We start from the raw sequence: 16,244 nt of genomic DNA on the forward strand, positions 1-16,244 counted from the left end.
CGATGGGGACTTTAGAGGGAGGGGCTATTAGGAGGAATTCTGTTTTTAGAACATTAAGTTTGAGATGGTTCTCAGCTAGCCATGTCTGTGTGCTCTTAAGCGTTGAGTTGAGTAGTTTGATGTCTTCAGGGGTTTGTAGTTTAAGGTAGATTTGGGTATCGTTTGCATACATGTGAAATTGCACATTAGATGCTTGAAGCAGTGCGGTGAGTGGTTCCATGACTAGGTTGAACAAAGTTGGGGATAGGGAGGATCCTTGTGGGACACCTGGAGTTACTGGAACGGGTGTGGACATAGTGTTGTTAATCTTGAATTTCTGAGTCCAGTTATGAAGAAAGGAGGTAAACCACTTGAGTACTGGTCCTGAAAGACCGATTCTGATATTCAACAGATTGAGTAAGTTCTTGTGTTTGACCGCGTCGAAGGCTGATGAGAGGTCAAGTAGAATGAGGAAGCAAGTACCATTCTGATCCAGAATTTGAAGCGCGTGATCAATTATGTGTGTCATAGCTGATTCTGTGCTGTGGCCTGCTCGGAAGCCTGATTGGTGTGCGTTGAGGAGGTCAAAGTGCACGATGTGTTTTGTCAGTTGGAGGTGAACACATTTTTCTAACAATTTGGCCAAGGTAGGGATATTGGAGATAGGGCGATAGTTGTTTGGGTCGGTAGGCTCTGCTGTGGGTTTCTTTAGTATGGGCGATACTTGCCCCACTTTGAGGGAGTCCGGGATGCATCCTTGTTGAAGTGAACTGTTAAAGATTTTGGTCCAGAGCGGGAGAAGCCATGGGATAAAGTCCTTTACAGCGTTTGCAGGTAGAGGGTCTGAGAGGTGATTGGAGGGCTTCAGGGTACTGAGGATCTTGCCTATAGATTCTTCTGTGTAAGTATCAAAGGACGACCATGTAGCATTGTTTTTTAGTTCAATGGGTGTTTTGCTGAGGGGGCTGGAGTATAGGCTTAGATCAGTGAGGAGATCATTCTTGATGTTATCTGTTTTTAGGTTTAAGAAGGTAGAGAATTCTTCATAGGACGGTAGAGTGCTAGTTGTGTTATGTAATCGTTGAGGCCGTTTTTTTGCATTGGTCTAGTTGGTGGGTAAAGAAATCTGCTTTCGAGCATTTGATTTTTCTAAAGTAAGCGTTTCTCTTTTTCTTTAGTGTTTTAAGGCGCATAGTCGAAGGGGCTGATCTCCAATTGCGTTCCGCTAGTCTCATAGCTCGTCTATCTTCGATAAGCAGACCGTCGTACCATGGTTTTGAGTTTTTAGAGGAGACTCTCTTTAACTGAAGGGGGCAACTTTGTTGACTATCGTGGTCATTGACTTGAGGTAGTGGTCGGTGAGAACCTGAACATCGGAGGTGCCGGTAGGGGGTAGGAGAAGATTGTAACTGGGAGAAGGTGAAGAGTTCGGATTGAGTTTCTTCAGGTCTCTTTTCCAGGCCTTGGGTTTGGTGGATTGAACCGGGCTGATTTTCACACTTTCATTGATGAAGAATGTGATAATGTGGTGGTCAGACCAGTCACAGGGTTGGATTGAGTCGAATTGGGTGGCGTCACCTTTGGAGATGATTAGGTCCAGGATAGAGCCTTTGTCGTGAGTGGGGCTGTTGCAGATTTGGGTGAGGTCTAGGTCGCTGAGGAAGTTTTTGAGAGTATTCACCACAGAGTCGTGATCATTCCAATGAAGGTTGAAATCACCAAGGAATATTTGTGTGTTTGGTCGACCAGAGTTCGTTGTGATCATGTCCATGAGGTGTTCAGTGAAGGTGAGGTTGTCTCCTGGTGAGTGGTAGATAATATGCAGAGAGCATACTGGATTACCCTCACTGTTGACGTCGAAGCAAATGTGTTCACAGGAGGAGAATATAGGGGAGATGGCTCTAGTTACTGAGAGATTGCTCCGGTGCATACATGCGATTCCACCTCCTGTCTTGCCAGTCCTATCCAATCTGATGATGTGATAGTTAGGGGGTACCAGAATGTCAATGAGTGGGGACGAAGATTCTGTTAACCAGGTTTTGGTGAGTATGGTCATTTCAAGGTCAAGTGCGATAATCAGGTTGGCTATGTCAGATGCGTGTCTAGGGGCAGATCTACAGTTTAATAGTGTGCATTTGAGCCGTGGGGTGATGAGGGAGCAGGAGGGGTCCAGAGTGAAGGTGACTTTTTAAAGATTATTAGAGACGGTACCTCTATTGTTTTGTGTAGGGGACCTGTGAGGGTTGGAGTGGATAGTCGAGATGGGAAGGTGTGTGGTGGATATGTGGGTCATGGGAGCGGTATCATAGGAGTGTAGGAGGGCACGTATGTCGTACCACGAAATTGGATTGATGCTTCGCATAGGGCGGTTGGCAGAGTACGGGCGGGAATTGAAGTCCAGTAAGGAGGGTTGTGTTTGTGTGAGAGTGTAGGATGGGTGGGGGGCTTGCAGGATAAGAGGGTACTAGGGGGTGAGGGGTGCCTGGGTTTGTAGCCCAGCTTTAATTTGGAGAAGGGTGGACATAATCTTGTCCAAAGTGGAGGTTGGAACGGTAGTGGTGGGGGTGGTAGAACGTGGTATAAGTTGAGGAAATTTGGCTCGGTTCTGTGTGAGATCTGATGAAGGCATGGGGAGAGTACGGAGAGGTAGTGGGTAGAGTGTTGGGTATGTATTAGGCATGGGTGTAGAGGAAGTTGGGGTGGATGGTGGTGGAAGAAGAGGTGTGATAGGTGTTTCAGTAGTGGGTGCGTGAGTGACTACAGTAATGGGGTGGGGGAAGGATGTGTTGTTATAAGGCAATGACAAGGTAGGGGGAGGGGTGGTGTGGGAGGAGGGGAAACTAGATGTGAGAGGGGCAGAGTGGTGATGGAGGACGGGGGACTAGGGGTGGGAGGGGATATGGTCGTTCTAGGGGAAATGAAAGATTGACTAGGGGGTGAGTTTGTAGTTACATTAGTGTAGGTAGGAAGTAAGGCTTCCTACCTACACTATCCCATTTGTGCCCTGTTGTTGGAAGCGCTCTGGCTTGGAAAGGAGGTAGAACAAGCATGGGCATCAAGTCCGTAGCTGGCTGTGGAAGTGTATGCCCTCGGTCAACTAGTGCCAGGTGCAGCAGGCTTGTACCCAGAGGCCCTCCCGTGCACATTGCCAGTGCTTCATGCTTGGGACAAGAGCATTTATAGACCTGCAGCCTCTCCAGTACCTATGAGATCTGTATCACAAGGAAATGCTCATCTGCAGGGAACAAGTCTGGAGGATCTCGAGGAGATGGCAAAGAAGAGGTGAGACTTTTCTATACCTTTTCATCTCAAATCACAAAATCAAGCAGGGACCTAACAAGGACAGTGGTCGCAGTCCAATAGTAAGGTAGCCTTCCTCACAGTTGAGTGGAGGGAACATTAACACTTTACGCTCTATTGTGATATACATCGTAGAACCTTTAAGAGACTATCCCTACATCTGTGTTCGCATTGGTGATATAATCATCTCGAAATTATTCGATCAGTCACAAGTGACCCCACTTAGGGATGTAACCCCTGTATCATTGTTGAGGTGCCTCAGAGGCATAAGAGATCTTTTATTGGTGACCTTCAGCATCTCTTACACCAAAATAATTAACCATCTTTAGCTGGTAGAGTTCAACTCAATCAAAAACGTCCCAAATGGCTTTTAAAATGTTGCAAAATTGAACAGTGTTTATGACAAAAATGGGAACTGCCCATACGCTGTGAAACAGAAAATAATATCAGTAATTGTAAGCGTCCCTGTTGGGATACCTCCCATAACAGGGTTTTTTAATGCAAAAGCTGTGCTAGAAATGTAAGTCAAGCCCTAAAACTGGATGTCACAGCAGTACAAGAAGAGGAAATGGATCCAAACATGCAGCTTTAACATCTGTACAAGATGGCAATGACTATTTAAATTTATTATTCTGAGCTAACCAGCAACAATCTTCATTACAAGTACCCTCAAAAGATATTGCAAATATGGATTTTACACCACCAGACAAAAGTCTCAGTCAGCTGCCTCATCTAGTTTCAACTAAGGATCCAAAGGAGCCCTTGCAGTTATTAAACAGCACTCCAGGCAACTTGAGCAAAGAGGAATCCAGTAATGAATAGATTAACTTTGAATGGTGTACTGTAGTTCCTATATCCCTGATAGGCTCTGCACATTGGAATAATATACACTATAGTTTTGACATAGGACTGAGGTAAGTATTTCTCTATCAAGTACATTAAACTTAATTACTTGTATGTGCCAGCTAACTCAGAGGTCACTAGACACTTCTCGAATAAACAAGAAGGGATTCGTTTCTGACAACCGCATAAACATGACAACTTTGTTTCCGTTAGAGTCGGAACAATCTCAGAATCGTGGAAAAAATAGATAACAGTTTCACTCAGTCAGTTTATTGAACAGTCTTATTTCTCATGCAAGAGATATGTACTGCTACAATTGTAAGACAGAATGCGAAGTATAATGCATACAGCATTAGCAGTAGGATTAAATAATACTACAACAGCATGGTCTGTAGCTATGACATATATTAATAAAAATACATACATAAATAGCACAGGTTAAAATACTCATCTGGTGCTTCTAAAATAATCCTACCCCAGTGTACCTAGCCTAATTGTAGTTCTATGGAAGAAGTAGGTGCTGTTAAGCTATAGTTTAGTTTAGCTATAGTTTAGTTTTAACTATAGTTGCTAAGAGTCCCTCTAGGTTCTATTCTGCTCCATACCTTAGAATGAGAGAGGTTGGAATCTCTTTCCCGGGTCTCGATCTCTAACACTCCGCAAGGGGAGTCAGAAACACTGGAGCTGGATTCTCAGCGAGGAGGAGGGCAGCGTCTGATCAGTTCGTCAGTTTGGGACTGGACTTCCTTCCGAACTTGCTGTGGCGAACCACGTCATGCAAGTAGGCAGTCTAACCGTGGACCGAACCGTGGTTTGCCATGGCAAGTGAAAGCATATTAATACCTTGAAGGTGTTCAGGAATACCAGTATTGACGTAAAAGTCAGGCATAAGAACGTCGTGAATGAACCCCTAAAGGAATAGATGTTCACGCATAATTAATTAGTTCTTGAAGAAATCAATATCCAAGCAAGGGGAAGTCCTAAAGGCTTAAGAGTCTGGTTTTTCAAGAACTCGTTGAGATAAAGATGAACAGATGTCGTTAGCCATGCCTGTACTTGGTTAGCATGGAGAATGCCTAAATAGGGGCTAAATTTCTATGCCTAAATAAGGGCAATGTGAATTGTACCTATATAAGAGCATGAATCGGGAAATATAGGTACAAAATCTAAATCAACGCACAACAATGGGAAGTGTTCAATTGCAATGCAGTCTTTCAATATAAACAAATAGAATGTGGGTAAAATTGACTAAAAAGGGAGAAAATATATAACCGGTTCGTAAACGGTTTCAGGAATCTGAAGATGAGAGTGCTCTAAATCCATTACTTCCAAACTTTCCTATATTTACTCAAAGAAAAGGGCAACGGAAACCTATTTCTTCTGTTTCATCTTCGACAAATAAACGTCTGAAGTTAAAAGCACTCAAAAGCATAAGCAAAGAAAGGAAATGGAAAGAAATGAAGAAATCCGAAATTGGCAGTTCAGAAAATAAAGTTCCAATGATTAGCTCCGCAGGAAATTGCCCCACAAGAGGATAATGAATCTTTAAAAACTGATATTCCCTTAAAACAAAACTTCATCCAGGAACAATGTTTATTACAAAAAACCCCCGAGGAGAATGTTTCTCTAAATTTGAACCCATTTGATAAAATTTTTATATAAAACATTTCCAAATAAAAATCCTTCAATGAATGAAGAAATTTAGCTGTGAGTTCTACTGACCCGCAAATGGAAAATATAGCTCTTCAGAATATTTCTTGCACTTTAGAGTTCATGGACCTATTTGAAACATCATTGGGGAGTGGGTTGCACACCTTAAATGCTTCAGTTTGTTAATAATTGTCACAAATTAGTCAAAGCGTGCTCAATGGAAACGTGCCCAGCCCCAGTGGCACGTGGTACTATGCATTTCGAACACTGGGACACTGGATAGTGCCCCAAACCATGGCACAATAGCTGCTGCTTGTGCAGTTAATGTTCTCGATAGTTCATAAATTTAAACCTGTTTACTCCATGTTTTCCAAATTTTATCCCTTAACTTGTAAACCGTTTTACATCCACATGTAAGGAAATGCCAATTTTCTAAGTTTCTCATCTTCCTGATGGGCCATCCGAACCTCTTCTATCAAAAAAACGTCCTGAAGCAGATTTCATCAAAAGAGCAGTTTATTTCAAACCCAATGCATTTCGGGCCCCCATGGGCCCTTCGTCAGGGGTAACTGGAAAATCAGTAAAACAAGTGTTGAAATACACTGAGCCTCTATATTTATAAAATTCACGAATTCATTAGTTCACAAAACATTTCAATGACACACATAGCTATAACTGGAAATGTATATTTTTCTTATCACGATTAGCATGCATTAATAAACTTGATTATGGTCTGATGTTTATCTATGAACATAAGAATCCGTGACCTTATTTTTCACACCGTAGCTTTAAGAATTCTGTGTTGTCTCCCCTCCTTTTAAGTTAAGGGCCCGTCTGTTTAATGCCATACATTCCTCTTTATGAGACACTAATCCCTGAACGTCCTGTGCGTCTAGATAATCCTCAGGCTCCCTGCCTTAACTTCTTACTTTTCCTCTCATAGACCTAACATTGTTGGTTACCATTTAATACATCTTTCACCTTTCATCAACCCGTTTCAATATTTCACTTCGTGAATACACATAATTGTGGCTAGTATTACAAGATGCAAGCCTCTTACTGCTCTCATCCTCTCTTTCTAAATGTTGTCACGATGCCTCCTCACATACCTGTTAACAAGTATCCAAACGTCTCTCTCCGTCTCTAAGATTGTATCCCTCACCATTTCTCCCTCACCTGATCTTAAACCCAACTGATATCCCTCCTCCTAACTAGACCCTCCCGGTTTGCGTGACGTAATCACCACTTGTAATGCTCCGATTGCTCCGAGGTTTCTCACGCGCTCTGAATCCCACAATGTACCCTAATAGTGATGAAAACCTCGCCGACATTCCGTAATGCACATAGTTTAAAGAAATCACACAGTTTCAGTGCACCAGTATACATTTCAAAATCCAGTCCCATCCTCAGTGATATAATTCCAAGTTCCTTTTGACTCTCTAAAAAATCAACTTGCTGCATGAAATCAGTTGTTCCGCCTGTCCTCTGAGTAAAGGACACTTACTCAGAGGACATCAATATCGTCCAAAATAGACAAGCAGATCTGGGTTTGATGTACATTGAGTTTAGAGGAGTAAATGGTAAATATTTTAATATAGAATTTTAATATAATGTAAATAAAATATATAACACTAAAATGTAATACTATATATAAATACATACTTAAATAAACACACGGCACACCAACGCAGGTATTTCAACCATTTGTGCTCAGAACAGAACTGTTTCAGCTTTACAGAAGCCTTTCTCAAAGTGAATCAGGATGCTAGAATTTCTCTCAAGCTTTGTTCATGAAAATAAACAAGATATTATGTGATGGCGTTCCATGCCATAAATCCATAATGTAACAATAAACATATATTTGAAAGGAAATAATGTGTCATTTTTAAAAAGCATGTTATCAGAAATCAGTGCGTGTATTTTCCAATACAATAACCCACCAAAATAAATACATATTTTTGCTCTGTTATATTAGTTAGATATCATCTGAGCATAGGAATTGCAGAATATCTCTTCAATACATATGTTCACCATCAAAGTGCAATGTGTCAAAAGTGTAAAGAAGAGTGAACAAGTGCAAAATGCTTATAATCCAATAAGTCTCTTGTCAGACAATAAATGGATAGTTCAATTACACCTAATTGTCCTTCTATATGTCGAAAATCGCATTAGTCAACATTGGATGTCTTAATACTAAAGCAAATGTTTACATTAACTCACATTATTACTGATAAAGAATGACATGTTTCCACTTCATGAATGTGACCAATTGATGGAATTGCTTATGATTGCAATGAAAAAGTTACATAAATATATTACTTGCATTCATCATCCTGTATGAGATGTACATCAAAAACATCGAATATACTTTTCTTAAATTTTTAAGACTCATCCTCACAATTTCAAACTCATTAAAAAACATATAATAAAAAAAATCTGTATGCGTTGGATCATAAATAAGCATGGGCGTAAAATCCGTTACGCTCGCGGATTTTTCGTATTTTCGGGGAATCCGCAATCCGCGAACTCTCGCGGATGCGGCGAGAATACGCAAAATCCGCGCGAAGCGGATTTTTTGTTTGTGTTCGCACTGCTCGCGCTGCTCGCGGTCCGCGGCGCGGGCAGGAACAATCTCGCACTAGCGAAAGTACAAAAATTACTTAGTAAAGGAAGTGGCCCAGTCTCCAACTTCCTGTTCCTGTCCAGCAAGCTCCTCCCATAGGGGTGGGGTGAAGGAAGTGCCCCAGTCTCCAACTTCCTGTTCCTGTCCAGCAAGCTCCTCCATTTCCTGGCCACTTTTCGATCATTCTTGACTGGGAAGGATTACTTTTTGTGGTTGCTGATGGATATTTGGATTTGAGGCTTTTTGGATTAATTTTGGATTCGAATTTTGATTTCACAAAGAAGTAAGTTGATGTTGTTTGTTTGTGGTGATTTTTGTGTGTGTTTTTTTTTTCGACTTTTTGGGGGGAAAATCTGCAAGTTCGCGAGCTGAGGATGTTTTTGCTTGTGTTCGCACTGCTCGTGTCCCGCGCAGCAACAATCTCGCACTCGCGAAATTGTAAAAATTACAATTCTGCTGCACATGAATTGAAAACCACCAGGCTTATTTATGGGTGCATGGATGATACAACTGTTTTGTTGAAATTATTTTTGTTAACATGATTCTGTGCTCTGATGTCATCCATTATGCCCAGGGGGGCCCAGAATCGGTCTGTTCGCGGATTTTGTGGGTTTTTGCCACGTTCGCGCCGTGAAGCAACAATCTCGCACTCGCGAAATTGTAAAAAATGCAATTTTGCACCGGAAAACCACCAGCAGGCAGCATAAGCCTTCTGAAAATGGATGGATGGCATTGGATTGTGGTGATTTGATTTGTGTTGTGTGTTTTCACTTTTTGGAGTAGGGGTTGGGTGCTGGCTATGTTGGTGGTGGCCATTTTGAGGCATGGTCCTGGCCATGTGGATGGGGGGGTCAAGCGGCCATTTTGAAGGCAGGCAGTGAGCTATGAGACATAGGCCTACACCCATTGTGCCTTGCTTTCACCCATGGTGCCCAGGCGGAGTCAGGGGTACATGAAAGCACAACCCTCTGTGTGTGTGCTCTCTTGGATCATTGTTAAATTCCTGTTTCCCAAAAATTTAGCAAATCCTAATTATGAAAATTCCATATTGTGTGGTGTGCACGTGTGTATTCATAAATGCCTACTTGCTAACTGTTTATTCAAGCGCTAGATATGCAACATTTATATTTACTGATGTTCCTCTGTCTTCATTTGCGTTTAGGTGCACAAAACTACGCATCATCATTGAGCATCAGTGCCAGGAAGAAGTGCTGCTGCGGCCTGTTGTTAAGACATCTGAAGAAGATGGCTCCAAAAAGAGGTGCCCGTAGGTCCTCTTCCAAGAAAGATGTCTCTACTAAGGAGAAGAAGAAGCAAGTGGCACCACTTACCAAGGCGACTGGTTGCTCAACCAAGACATTTTTTGGGCAACAACAACCAAAAAAACAAAGGCCCACCATGAGTGCTGCACAGGTAGCCTGTTTAGTTGTTGAATCACCAACGACCAGTGATGTTGGATCATCGCAAGAAAGTAGCAGCACGCCATCAACACAGGTTTTAACTCATCTCACAAGTACTATTCAACAACCAAAGCCGCAACAACAACTGCATGGGCTACTAGTACAAGCAGAAGTACATGCGCAAGGAGCTGTCCGAGAAGGAGCTGTCCGAGAAGGAGCTGTCCGAGAAGGAGAAGGCCGAGAAGGAGAAGGCCGAGAAGGAGAAGGCCGAGAAGGAGAAGGCCGAGAAGGAGAAGGCCGAGAAGGAGAAGGCCGAGAAGGAGAAGGCCGAGAAGGAGAAGGCCGAGAAGGAGAAGGCCGAGAAGGAGAAGGCCGAGAAGGAGAAGGCCGAGAAGGAGAAGGCCGAGAAAGAGAAGACCGAGAAGGAGAAGGCCGAGAAGGAGAAGGCCGAGAAGGAGAAGGCCGAGAAGGAGAAGGCCGAGAAGGAGAAGGCCGAGAAGGAGAAGGCCGAGAAGGAGAGGTCCATGGAGACTTGCAAGTAGAGGTCAGTGAAGATGGCCATGGAGCGGTGCAAGTTCCCACAATGGTTGTTCTTCCAGAAGTAGGGGCACAGGAGGAAATTGACTTTGGAGCCGGGGTATCATGTCAGGAAGACGAAGCCACTCCTCCTGATGATTCATTTTCTCCCAGCTCCCCAGCAAGGAAAAGATCAAGGAGGATGTGTAGAAGTTCCTCTTCAAGCCCCGCTCCATCAGACGATGATCTGGATCTGGATTGGCAACCATCTCCGACGTCTGAGAGGGAGGCACACCATGAGCTGCGAAAGGTATCAAATGTTAAAAGGAAGGGCCCCGGAAAGCTTATACTTATGGATCCGAACGTCGGACTTGATGAAGTGGTGCATTCTGATGTTGTTGAAGAGGATGACAGCAATGACCTAGTCATCACACATGTCAGTCCAGCCACACCGGCCATGCAGCAGACAGACATTTACACCCTATCCCGACGTCATGCTGAGCGTGACCCTGGCGACGTGCCACTGGTAGCACCACCAACGCAGTCAAGTAGTACCACAAGTTCAACAAAACCTACAGCTCCCATATTTTCTCCCCGGAGGGGGACTCCATCCCGCTCGACTCCCTCAAGTAAGGTTGCTGCAATAATTGCACAACCCAGTAGATGTCTGCAAGGCTCATCCACCACTGCTTCATCTGGCATTGGCAGCAGTATCACCTCGTGCGGCAAAACCAGAAGTTTCCAGTCCCCAGTTTGGAACTTTTTTAGTGTCCATGAAAAATATGATAACATAGCCGTTTGTTGCATTTGTAAGACTAGAGTTAGCCGTGGTAAGACTGGTACCAACTATGGAACCGGAGGCCAGATAGGTCATCTTGAAAGAAAGCACGCTGTCGAATGGTTTCCGCACCTAGCAAACGTCAAGGGAAAGCGATCCCAAAGGGCAAGTGGCCAAAATATACCCATAGTAGGTGTTTCATCTGAAGATGATGGGGAGGTAGAAGAAGCGTCAGACATGTGTCCGGTTGCACCCAGTACCCCTTGCAGCATCACACCCTCCGTAACACATAACAGGCACACTGAGAGTCTGGGAGACACACCAATGCGGAAAATGTCAACACTGATCAGAAGTGGGTCGAAGAAGGCATCCGCATCATCCCGTAAATTTGTCCAGCGCACCATTTCAGGCATGTTCTCCTCAGATGCGCAATTTCAACGCAACCACCCAACTGTACGCCTCTATAACACTAAGCTGGCAAAAATGCTAGCGGTGGACCTTCTCCCTTTTTCGTTTGTCGAATGTGTGGGTTTCCTTGAACTCGTGGCAACATTGGCCCCTAAATGGAAGGTTCCTAGCCGGTACTATTTTGCCAGGGTTGCTGTTCCAGCACTACACAAAGAGGTGCTTGAGTTGGTGGGGGCAGCTTTGCAGAAGAGTGCTGTTCACACTATACACCTGACAACAGACATGTGGACCAGTTGCCAAGCCCTTGATTACATGTGCATCACTGCACACTGGGTCTCTTTTTCAGGGGTTATTAAACAGATAAATGCAGGTGGTGATTTGGTCGAGATTTTTAAGGGTGCTCGTAAACATGCAACATTAGCCATGTTTGGCATGGAGAAAAGTCATACTGCAGTCAACATTTTGGCTGACTTTAACAAAAAGGTCTTGAAATGGCTGCGCCCAAGAAATTGCAAGGTTGGTTATGTTTCTACAGATAATGGCAGGAATGTAGTTAAGGCCATGGAGGACGGTTTCTATATCAGAGTGCCGTGTTTGGCGCACTGTATCAACCTTGTTGTGCAAAATTTTTTGAAAAAAGAACTTGCAGTCGACAAAACACTGACCATCTGCAGAAGAATATGCACACATTTCAACCATTCTTTTAAGGCCCGGAAGGAGCTGAGGCGCAAGCAAAATGAACGTAGAATGCCAGTGAAAGCACTTATCCAGGAGGTAGCAACACGTTGGAACTCAACCTTCTACATGCTTGAGCGTCTGCATGAGCTGTTTCCAGTAGTCAATGAGTATTTCTACAACCTGGGTGGTGATACGACAGGAATGATGCTAGCGGTGGAGCAATGGCAGCTAGTTAAAAGCCTGACAGACATGCTTCGGCCTTTTGAGGTCTTCACGCGTGACGTGAGCAGGGAGGACTGTTCTTTGAGCAAAGCTATCCCACTGTTGCTGAAGCTCGAGCACCAAGTCAAGGTGGTGTCTTCACAATTAAAGGACGTTGGAAAGAACGAAGCACATGAGTTGGCGCAGAGATTATTACAACGCCTAGTTAGCAATGAACGGCTTGTAAATATCAAGAAACAACAGCACTACATTTGTGCTACTATTCTGGATCCACGTTACAAAAAGCCATTGTTTGGCAAAGTAATAATTCCTTTTGAAACATCGGATGTTACAGAGTACAAAGGTTGGCTAGCTCAGTCAGCCATTCGTTTTGAAATAGAACGGAAGGAAACTGTAGGAGAAGACAGTACTACTAGTGAATCAGCAGGCGATCAGGCGTCCCAAAAAAGCACTTCACCATCTGTGCCTGTGGCAGAAGTGAGTGACTTTCCCTCTGAGCCGTTAACCACACCAGCAACCGTATCATCTGCACCAGGCGCATGCGATATGTCTGAAGCGAGTTGGCTAACTCAGCTAGGGTTTCCTGGTCCTAGAAAGGACACAGAAGTGCAAAGTACAGGAATCCGGGAGGACATTCTTTCAATGGTGCAGGCCTATCTGGATGACTCAACAGAGGTCAATATTACTGAGGACCCATTGGCGTATTGGCATGGGAAAAGAAAAATATGGCGAGAGCTCACCAACCTGGCTATCAATTACTTGTCTTGCCCACTCGCAAGCGTGTCTTCAGAACGTGTTTTTAGTTCTGCTGGTGGCATTGTGACTTCCAAAAGGTCCCGCCTCTTGCCCGCAAATGTGGAGCGGCTCACCATGATAAAGATGAACCAGCACTTCATACCACCAGATTACAGAGTACGAGAATGCACGCAGGAAGAAGAGGACACCGCCCTACCCGAGGAAAGTTCTCCTCAGTTACCAGAAGTAACCCCGACTGATGATTTAGCAGAGTATGAGGACGAGTTCTGCTTCCCTGACAGCGAGTTCTGAAAATGACTCAATCAATCATTCATTAATTGTAAATAGTCCTCCTTATTCACTTTTATTCCTGTATGTCTGTCTTTCTTTAGCAAGTGCTTCATCACATTCCCAACAAAACTGTAATCACCCAATCAAACAACAAGCACATCAGCAGAACTGTCTTGATTTTGATGCCGCAGCATTCCTCCGGTTCACAACAGTTAGTTGACAAGAACTCAGTCCTGGTCGTCTATCCTGAGTCCTCCTCCTCCAGACTGACTCACCCTATCCATTACCCATAATGCTGATGCCTGGATTCTGCACAATGAAGAAATGAAGAAATGAAGGAGCCAGCCCTCAAACACAAATTACAGGTAAGATAAGCTTTTGGATGGGAGGTAGTATAAAGGAGTATTCGGAGAGGCGAGAGAGTGACAGTGGTACTAGCAGCAAAGTCCTAGGGCTCTTGAATTAACAAAGTCTGTGACAGGCATTTACTTAGGAAAAAATGTGGCCTATTGCACGTGAACGTGTAGGCGTTCTATTGCTCGCTTGCCTGTCTCAGGGGTGCTGTCTCTGGGGTTTCTAGGTTTTAGGGTTGTGTCAGCACCGCTACCACATTTCTAATGTTGATTGCTTTTGATTTGCAGAAAATCCACGCCGGGAAACTCCAGTTGTGGCCCTGCTGCAGAACGCGTTAGGACTCTGTGAATTCCAGGTGGAGCCAGCCCTCAAACACAAATTACAGGTAAGATAAGCTTTTGGATGGGAGGTAGTATAATGGAGTATTCGGAGAGGCGAGAGAGTGACAGTGGTACTAGCAGCAAAGTCCTAGGGCTCTTGAATTGACAAAGTCTGTGACAGGCATTTACTTAGGAAAACATTTGGCCTATTGCACGTGAACCAACACGATGACAGTGTTCTGTTAAATGACATTACTGCAAAACCACCACCCACCCAGCTCAAAAGTAGTAAAAAAACAGGTATGCTCAGATAAAGTTTGAAAAAGTATATTTATATCCCTAACAAAATAATCTCCCGCAAGACCCTCCCTAACCCCAACAAATAGTCCTCAAAAGTCCCCAAAAAACCCAACTCCCAATTCCCACCCCCCAAAAGTCTCAAAAAAAGGGGCAAGGGACACTCTATGGATGCAAGCTGGTAAGTTTGGCCTCCAGGGCATCATGCTTTAGGGCCAGGGCATCATATTTTTCCTGGAGGATGGCTTGCTCTAGGCGGAGGCCCTCCACCACATTTTGAAATTTGTGCCATTTCTGGACCTCCGCCTCTAGGTCTGACACTCTGCGGAGTGCACGGCGCAAGCGACCTTTAACAGTGCTGCGAGGTGCAGCTTTTGCTGCTCGGCGGTGGCGTCTTCCGGCACGGCTCCGGTTCGCTGGAGCACTGTGCTTACCGGCAGAACGTGGGGTAACAGAGGAGGATGTAGACGATGTTAAGTTGGATGCACTGGAGTGCGTGTCATCCCCCTCGAGTTCCACCAGTCGCCGATATTCCGCAACAGTTGCTTCCAGCCTCCGTTGCCGGGCCAGTACAGCCAGCATACTCCTCGTTGGTTTGGAGGTTTTAGTATTGCCAACTATATGAAGAAAGAAAGACATAATCTGTAAGCAATGCTCTTTAGGAATATGATTAACACAAAATGATTCAGCAGGAAGTTGTGTCACAGTACAACTAGCAACTAGCCAGGGCAGTACAAAACTATTCAGGCCAGTATCATGGGCGTCCGCAGGGAGGGGCGCTTGAATCACCATTTCCCTTCCCACAACTCTCTTGTATCCTTGGTTTGGTGCTCTTTCATATGAAAGAGATCTGGCAGAAGTGAGTGATTTTTCCTCTGAGCCGTTAACCACACCAGCAACCGTATCATCTGCACCAGGCCCAGGCGATATGTCTGTTTCCCTCCCCCTCTCTCTCTCTCTCTCTCTCTTTCTCTCTCTCTCTCTGTCTCACTCTTTCTGTCTCCCTTTGTCTCCCTCTACCTCGCTGTCTCTCTCTCTCTGTCTCCCTCCCTCACCCTCCCTCTGGCTCCCTCCCTCTCTATCTCTCCTTCTGTCTTCCTCTCTCTCTGTCTCTGCCTCTATCTGTCTTTCGGTCCCAGCCTGCTGTAATTACCATATTGTAATTTGTCACTGGGCCACCACTGGCTACACATCATATCCTATCTAAGAGTCAGATAGTACCATGATCCAGCTTACCTGTACTCGCCACCGCCACTGTCTCCTGCCTCACAGTCTGTACTTCTTCTTGGTCCGACTCCTCCCCAGATTGACCCTCGGACTCCGAGTCAATGATGACCACATCCGAGCTGGCCCCGCCACCAGATGTTCCACCTACAAAGTAGATTTAAGAATGTTAGATTACACCACTCCACTAGTATTTGGACTATGAATGAAAAAATGTGAAAACAACTGAAAAAGTAATTGACTGTCTACTGTAGTCTAAAGTAAATGTCCCTCCTTCCAGGGAAAGCTGTTGTCTTGCTTAATTTTTTTGTCACAATTGTTGAATGCTTGCTTAATTTTTTAACACACATTATTTTTCTCTGAACAGACAGAAACTGGACTTCTAATGACAAGAGAGGAACATCAACTTGAAACCAGGTGAAAGCTCGGCTCGACCACAAGAAATGTGTACCATTCCAGAACTCATCAAATCAGCACCAAGCACTTTTCCATTTCCAACTAACTTTATTTTAATATATGTGTTTACTTAAACTTTTAATAAAGCTTTTAAACTTGAATTGACTCTGTAGTTTTTCCTCTAGAGAGTCCGGACTAGAGTGACTGAGCGAAAAGTTTTGCAATTTTTG

The sequence above is a fragment of the Lissotriton helveticus genome, chromosome 2_2 (assembly GCF_964261635.1).
Source record: "Lissotriton helveticus chromosome 2_2, aLisHel1.1, whole genome shotgun sequence".
In the NCBI taxonomy this organism is placed as follows: Eukaryota; Metazoa; Chordata; class Amphibia; order Caudata; family Salamandridae; genus Lissotriton; species Lissotriton helveticus.